Here is a 9,384-nt window from a genome sequence, read left to right as displayed (position 1 = left end):
ATCTAGAATATTTCACTCCGCACCTTGGTCCGGCTACGTGAGTTGCTATACTAACCCTTACCTTTACCTCATATTAAGTATTGTATTCGATATTTGACTAAGTTATTACCTGGTACCAATCGACACTAGCCTATTAGATAGTGTACACTTAATCTATGTTGATAATGTTTTCCCTATTATCTACCTCCCTTGTTCGGCAAGTAGTATTAAGGGGAGTTCTAACGTTGGCCATCTGTTAAAAAGACTTCTAAACGAAAGAATTATCAATACATGCAAGACACTATTCTAGAATTGCTATTTTAGTTAGATTTTACCTTATTATTCACCCATGGTTCCCACAACCCTAGTTATGGAGTTTAGTTACCCATGGTCATAATCACACTATTCATATATTTAACATAAGAATTCATCCACTTACTTTAATGAGAAAGAATAAAATCCAGAAATTCAAATCAACAAAAGCACCAACAATCAATTCCAGAAAAAGTGTAATAAATGCTGAAATTAATCCTTCAATACTTGAACAAGAGAACTAAAGACTATCCAAAAGTCTAACTATCAAAAATTCTAACTATCAAATCTAACCCCCAAAACGAGGTTTTTCGAACTATTTATAATAAAAACAAAAATCTAATAAAAGAAGGATTCTAATTACTGAAAATCTGTCAAAACGCATCTGAGTCGACGGACCGTCGTGGTCACGACGGGCCGTCATGGCCTCCTTCGTCCCATACATCACACATTCTTCTGTTGCTTTTTTCATTACCCTCAACGAATAGGTATGACGGACCATTCCAAGCACGACTGTCAGTCGAGGGTCTCCGTCCCATAATACTTTAACTTCTTGAAATTTGGGTATGGGGACTACTCTCTGATCATTATGAAGAACCAGCAGGACGGACCGTCGTGGCTATGACGGCCCGTCATGGACTTCCGTAATCCCACACTAAGTCAGACTTCCCCATCTTCCTTCAGCAACTTCTCTCCTTACTACGATGTCACCTACGGACCGTCACAGGCTCGACGGACCGTCATAAGCTCCGTAGGTGGTCTCTGCTGCATTTCTCGCTCAAAAACTTTCGCATTCATCTTTGGACAGATTTCCTGCAAATAAGGAGAAACTTACACAAAAATCAATACAAAAAGGCTTTGGGACACACACTAAACTTAAGAAAAAAGCATTAAAAATACCGTTAAACCACGGTACATCAAGCTCCGTGAAAGTTTACCGTAGAAAGATAATAAACTATAGAAAAATTATAAAATATTTGAAAGTTTCACCCCCAAAATTCTAAAAGATTCATCACCCCTATTTTTGACCTAATAAAGCCCTAAATAGAAATTGGTATAAAATGGGCCTATGATATCGACTCAAGATTGAGGCCCCAAAAAGTGTTAGTTTATAAAATATCTATATATAAAATATTATGCATATTTTAATAAATTTCTATATCGTACAATATGTCAAAACAAATAAAAATAAATATTATTTTAAAAAATGAATTGAACGTAATTAATGACATGAAAAAAATGTAATTTTAAAATTAACTAACATAAAAAATTTAATTTTGATAAATAAAGATAGTTATCAATAAAATTATTTAAAATTATTAAAAAAATTCATTTTGAGCTATTAAATAAATAAAATTTAAAAGTTACGAATTTTAAAAATGTTAAGTTAAAATTGGGTGTCAACAATAGTAATGATTGTTCCTGAAAGTTGAAACATTTTAGAACAGTCATTTCCAAAAATGACAATAAATTTAAATAAAAGAGGAAAATTTTTATATCAAACGGGTCGCGCGCGAATCCGAGTTGAGTCGGGTTAATTAACTAAAAAGTTGAAATATTTCGGTTAATTTCAACTAAATAAGTAAAAATCGTTATTAACTAATTAATTGAAAATGTTTTGGCCATTTAATTTAATTAATTCAATAAATAATTAAATAATTAAAACAACTTTGTCCAAACAAATAATTTCTCGATCGAACCAATGTCGTACATGAAGCCGAGCCGAGCGACAACGATGGCGCGAGGGGGGTCCATCTTTTCAACCCTTTTAACAATTAATAGAAGTGTTTCTATATTTAAACTCTCCTATTTTTCTTTCCATCACCGATGAGGGACAAATGCCTTTTCATTAAAGCATAAGAGGACTTTTCAAGTTCACAACTCTTCAATTTCTCAACTTTTCAAGTTCCTCTCTTTCCCTCTATTTCCCATCAATTCTTGCTACATACCCAACAATCCCCACATTGATGGGGAATATTTATAACATAGGAATGCACGGACAAATGTGTACTTTACAGGCAATGATTAATTGCATCTGGATAAGTAGGTTTCCCCTTGGACTTTTCGTAGTGAACATATGTTGAATATACTCGGTAAGTCGGTAGATGTGATATTTTAAAACCGTCAATTTTGGTGTATACCGAGACAACCATATGTCACACAATTAACCATTTACTGTTTAAGGTTCTTACGGTTGTGCTCGTTTCAGCCATGAACACCTCCTGCTTTCATGAGTGTATAGAGAATAGGCTTTTGACATAAATTCTCTTTGAAGTGGCTTCCACTTCACACTCACATATGTGATTTCTAACCGTGTCATCTCGCAGATACACTATTTGGTCAAATCTACCAAACTTAGCAAATCATTAAAAACTTTAAGCTTTATTACCTCATTAACAAGCCTTAAAGTCTTAACCTTGTTCCTGAACATTATCTTCATCATGAGAATGGATTAAGTTAATTTACAATGTCGAACCGTCAGCCACAACTTTGTTTTTCTCCATGAATATAGCTCTTAGAATCTCTCTGCTAAATAGAGTTGTCCTCATGTTGACTTGTCCTAAGTCGTAAACTCATTCCCTTAGATAATTTTTCAATTGCCTCTCTCACTAGGCCTTTCGTTAGTAGATATGACACACTATTGCTTGACTTTACATAGTACATTATGATAATTCCACTAGAGAGCAGTAGTCTTATGATGTTATGTCTCCGTCGATATGACGAGACTTCCCGTTGTACATGACGCTCTCTGCCCTACCTATTGGTGCTTGACTATCGCAATGTATCCAAATAGGTCCAACAGGTTTGGGACAGAATGGAATATCCTCTTAGAAATTCCGGAGCCATTCAACTTCTTCACCAGCCTTATCAAAAGCAATGAATTCAAATTCCATTGTGGAGCGAGCAATACATGTCTGTTTGGACGATTTCCAAGAGACTGCTCCTCCACCAAGTATGAACACATAACCACTTGTGATTTTTACTTCATTGGACCCGGTGATTCAATTTGAATCATTTTATCTTTCAATCACAACAAGATATTGATTATAATGCAAAGCATAGTGTTGTGTATATTTCAGAGACCCCAACTCACACTTCATTGCCATCCAATGAGTTTAATTCGGATCACTAGTGAACTGACTTAATTTGCTAATAGCATATATTATATCTGGTTGCGTACAATTCATAATATATATCAAACTTCTCAACACTCTGGCGTATTCCAATTGAGAGTCACTTTGACCTTCATTCTTTTAAAATGTACAGCTTAAATCAATTAGAGTTTTGACAACATTGAAATTCAAGTACTTGAACTTATCCAATATTCTTTCAATATAATGATATTGAAATAATGTTAGTTCCTGGAAGTTTTGATAATCTTGACCCCTAAAATTAAATCAGCAACTGCTAAGTCCTTCATATCAAACTTGTTGGACAGCATGCACTTAGTAGCATTTATATCGTCAATGTCTTTTGCTCATTATTAACATGTCAGAACATACAAACAAATAATGACTTCATGATTCATAACGTTTTTAATATAAAGACATTTATCACATTCATTAAAATTGAATCCATTTGCCAACACTCTTTGGTCAAATCCATAAAGTGACTTCACAAGTCTGCACAATTTCTCTTTTTTACCAGGAACTACATACCCTTCAGGTTGTTCCATGTAAATTTCTTCCTCCAACTCACCATCTAAGAAGGTTGTCTTTACATCCATTTGGTAGATTTTAAGATAATGAACTACTGCTAGTGCTATTAACATCCTAATTGATATTATCCTTGTTACTGGAGAGTATGTGTCAAAGTAGTCCGGACCTTCCTTTTGTCTGTATCCTTAGACTACCAGTCTAGCCTTATATTTGTCAATAGTCCCTTCAGGTTTTATTTTCCTTTTAAAGATCCATTTTGATCCTAAAGGTTTATTTCCTGGAGGAAGATCAGCCAATTCCCAAGTGTGATTACTTAAAATTGATTCGATCTCACTATTGACTGCTTCTTTCCAATAGGTTGACTCAAATGAAGACATAGCTGCTTTAAATGTTTGAGGCTCATTTTAAAGCAATAGTGCCACAAAATCTGGTCCGAAAGAAGCAGGTTATTGTTGGCGAGTACTATGCCTAGGATCTTCACTAGTTTTTGTATTTTCCCTTGATTTTTCCTGTGGTTGTTTAGGTCTTTCACTTGTCGACTCACATTCAGTTTTATACGGAATAAATGTGTTCAAAAAAACTTCGCGTTATCTGACTCAACTATCGTATTAACATTAATCTCAGGATTGTCATATTTGTGAACCAAAAGCCGAGAGACCTTATTGTTCGCAGCATATCCAATAAATACATAGTCCACTGTTTTGGATCCAATTTTAACCCTCTTAAGTAAAGGAACATCTACCTTGGCTAAACACCCCCACACTTTTGAAATATTTCAAGTTGGGTTACCTTCATTTCCACAACTCATAAGAAACTGATTGTGTTTTTCGATGAGGTACCCTATGGAGTATCTTATTAGCCATAAGGATTAGGGGTGGGCGTTTGGTTTTTTGGTTCGATTTAATCAAATTTTGGTTCGGTTCTTCGATATTTGGTTTTAGAAATGTGTGCACCATTGTTTATACCAAACTAGATCGATTTGGTTCAGTTTTTCTACTTTGATTCGGTTTAGTTTGGTGTTTAAAAGAAAGAGGGAATATGATAAAGTGTTAAGAGTTTCATCATGTATTTAATAAAAAAAAGAGGGCATAGATAATCTTTTAGCAAAGATGTCAAAGGATTTGTTTCCGTTTCTTAGCATAGATGGTTGCCATTTTGCTAAAGCCTAAAGACTTTCTCCCATACCGGAATGTTGAATTAATAAAGAAGAGAGCAAGTAGCCTAGCAAGCACAGTTCCACGATGAACTTTGGAACAACCAAAATATAAGGACTCACAATGTACAATTGTACATAAACAACAATAGTTTAACACTTTATTGACATTATATTTGTTGTCATTCAAAAATTAAAAGTTTAAATGGGTCATGTAAATATTTTGAGTCAAATTTCAAATGTTTATAACTATTATTAATTAAGCAATATAATTTAAATATTTTTAAATTTAGTAAATAAAATTTCGATTCTTCGGTGCACCTTAGTTTCGAGACCCTTGCATCGAACTCCGAATCAAAGAACCGAAGTTCCGAATAAAGAAAATTGAGACTGAATCAAAACACCGAAGAACCAAATTTTTTCTGTTCGGTTAATTTTTTGGTATTTATGCCCACCCCTAGTAAGGATGGCTTCCCCCCAAAGGTTTTGCGGTGAACCATAATTGATCATCAAGGAATTCATCATTTCCTTTAATGTTTTGTTCTTTCATTCCGCCAAACCATTTGACTCTGGTGTATAGCGTGCAACAGTTTGATGAATAATACCCATATTCCAAACATATCTCTGCAAAAACAGATTCATATTCTCCACCTCTATCACTCCGAATCATTTTTATCTTTAGATTTAATTGGTTCTCCACTCTATTTTTGTATTATTTAAATCGTCAATTGATCCTTACTATTAAGCAAATATACATAACAAAATCGAGTGCAGTCAATAAAAAATATAAAATACTTTTTTCCACCACGAGATGATGTCGACTTCATATCACATATATATATGTATGAATTAAGTCTAAAGTTTTAAAATTTCTTTTAATAGACTTATAAGGATGTTTACAAACATACTTTCCACACAAATTTCACATTTTGATTTATCGCATTTAAAATCAGGCAATACTTCTAGAGTAACCAATTTTTGCAAGGCTTTGTAATTTACATGTCCCAAATGGGAATGCCATACATCATTTAACTCTAATAAGTAAACAGAAGCAGAATTCTTATTAATACTGTCAACAACCATTACATTCAGTTTGAAAAGACCCTCATTGAGGTAGCCCTTTCCTATAAACATCTTATTCTTACTTATTACGTCTTTATCACTAACTAGGACACACTTAACCCGTTCTTAACGAGTAGTGCAGCACAAACTAAATTCTTCCTAATAGTAGGGACATGCAGAGCACTGTTCAAAGTCAACACCTTGTTGGATGTCATTTTCAACATTCCTGCAATCCTTGTTGTTGCTGTGTTTTTCATGAACAAATCTTTATCGTACTCAGCAGGAGTGTATGTTGTAAAGGCTTCTTTCGCAGAGCAAATATGTCGAGTGACACCTAGTCGAGAAACCACTCCTTATGATTTTTATGCTACTAATACTTGCTCTGCTATTCTACCCAATCCTGGCTGAGGAAGAGTTACGGGGCGTGAAACAAAAAAATACAAACTAAGTTACACTCTAATATCATTGCATACAAGTCATCTACATCTTCCATCTCTTCAATGATGTTTGCCTGACTTTTGTCTTTGTTTTTGTCTTTGTCCTTTCTTGGAGTACGACAATCAGAACACCTTTGACCAGCCTTGCCACAGTTGTAATAGTTGCCTTTGAATTTCTTCTTGTCCTGTTCTGACTTCTGTGCGTTGGACTTCTATCTTTTATTTTGTCTTTGGTAGGAGCTTCTTCAACAATATTAACTTCAATGATTGTTGAACTCTTATGAGACTTCTTTTTGGCGTTTTTGTTATCTTCCTCAATCTTGATCCGTATCACAAGATCTTCAAGCTTCATTTCTTTACGCTTGTGCTTTAGATAATTCTTGAAGTCGTTCCACGAAGGAGGCAACTTCTTGATCATTGCAGCCACTTGAAACGCTTCATTTACTACCATATCTTCAGCTATCAGATCATGGAAAATAAGTTGAAGTTCCTGCACTTGTGATCCAACAGTTTTACTATCTACCATTTTATAGTCTAAAATTTTGCGACCACAAATTTTTTCTAGCATGCATCTTCTGTCTTATATTTCTTCTCAAGTGCATCCCATAATTTTTTTGAAGTTGTTATTGCACTATAGACATTATATAAGTCATCCTCTAAAGCACTCAAAATGTAGCCTTTACATAGGAAGTCTGCCTGTTTCCAGGCTTCAATATTCATGAATTTTTTTCTCTGTTACATATCAGCAGCATGCACTCGAGTTTCTTCATTGATAAATCTCTGCAGACCAAGAGTGGTGAGCCAGAAAAATACCCGTTGTTGTCATCCCTTGAAATTCACACTAGTGAATTTACGCTATTTCTCTGCTTGTGGTACAATAGTTCTGGTTGGTGCAGCAACAACCACTGTAACACAGTTGTTTGTCATTTATAATAAACAAAAGTCGATACAATCTTAGTAAGAAATAACTAATAATTGCAGACTTCGAGGAATATAAAATAACGAAGATTTTTGTCTCCACCAGAAACACAGATTAATAATAATAAAATAATTTCCTGAAGATTGTTGCCCGTGTTAGAAAAAATCAGAATACTAATTCTAATAGATTTTGCAGAAACACAAAGTAACCAAAATTTACTGAACCAGTAAGAAAGATGAACAAAATTTAATTCACAAAAACTAGAATTTGTAACGTACTAGAATCTGAAAAAAATTTAACAGAAAAAATATCAAGACCACTGAACTCACAGTGTCCCCTTAAGGAAATTATTCCCCTCTAATATCCGAGGTTTGATTTGTAATATGTCCTCCCAGGGTAAAATGATCTTAATCACCAGCGTATAGATACCGAAAATTTTGGTGTCAGTGAACCATTCAACATCAGTAAAGTACACGAAGAAAACTTTTTGTGCAGAAGAAGAAGAAGAAAATCAGAAAATTCGTTATTAAAAAATTCTGAAGAGTGAATGGTTTTATAGGCAAGAGGAACATGTTTCGAATGGTTGCAACCCTTTCAGAATCTACACGACTATTAATGAAAGTTTGCAACCTTTCGAACAGTACTGTTTCCTGAAAGTTGCAACCTTTCAGAACAGTAATTTTAAAAAACAACAGGAAATTAAAATAAAATGGGAAAGTTTTTTAATCAAACGACTCGCGCACATATTCGAGTTGGGTCAGGTTAATCAACTAAAAAGTTGAAACATTTCGGTTAATTTCAACTAAATAACTTAAAACCTTTCTGTTATCAACTAATTAATTGAGAACATTTTGGCCATTTAATTTAATTAATTAATTAAAATAAACTTTGTCCACAAAGATAACCTCTCGATCATTTTCCAAAGTCGAAGTCGACCGAGCGACGACGACGGCGCGAGGAGGATCGTCTTTTCAACCTTTTTAACAATTAATAGGAGTGTTTCTATATTTAAACTCTACTATGTTTCTTTCCACCACTGATGAGGGACAAATGTCTTTTCATTAAAGCATAAGAGGACTTTTCAAGTTCTCAACTCTTCAAGTTCTCAACTCTTCAAGTTCTCAACTTTTCAAGTTCCTCTCATTCCCTCTATTTCCCATCAATTCTTGCTACATATCCAACAAATTGTGGAATGTACAGAACATTATGAACAACATTGTTGTCAAATAAATTGCAAGAGCCAGTGTGAGTAACTTCAACAATTTGGTTATTTGGAAGGTATACCGTGTTAAAGGTGAGTGAAACATGTGTGGAATTGAGTAATGTATCCAAGCTCTGATACCATGACGAAAGTTGAGCTACTAGCCATGTGAGATCGATATAGAGCAGTTGAGAGAAGAAGAGACTAAATGGAACAGCGCAAATTGGAATTAACCGACTTGCCTTCATATTAATAAAAGGTCCTATTTATATACATGTGTTAACCGACTATGATTAATAATTAACAATATAACAAATTCACTTAACTAACTAGCTAATCCACATATAACCCTTATTTTAACAATACGCATAATGTGTGTTTGTACAAAGTTTTTAGAACTTAACTATGGTTAACTAACTGTCACGACCCAAAACCGAGCCGCGACTGGCACCCACACTTACCCTCCTATGTGAGCGAACCAACCAATCTAAACCCTAACATTTCAATTTAATATCAACAGAAAGTAATGCGGAAGACTTAAACTCATTAATAAAAACCAATTCAATAACTTCTAAAATTCAACATCTATTATTCCCCAAAATCTGGAAGTCATCACCACAAGAACATCTATGATCAAATTACTAAACTAAGAGTATTCTAAG

Source organism: Solanum pennellii, chromosome 3 (assembly GCF_001406875.1).
Source record: "Solanum pennellii chromosome 3, SPENNV200".
Lineage (NCBI taxonomy): Eukaryota > Viridiplantae > Streptophyta > Magnoliopsida > Solanales > Solanaceae > Solanum > Solanum pennellii.
This window is presented reverse-complemented; position numbering follows the sequence as displayed.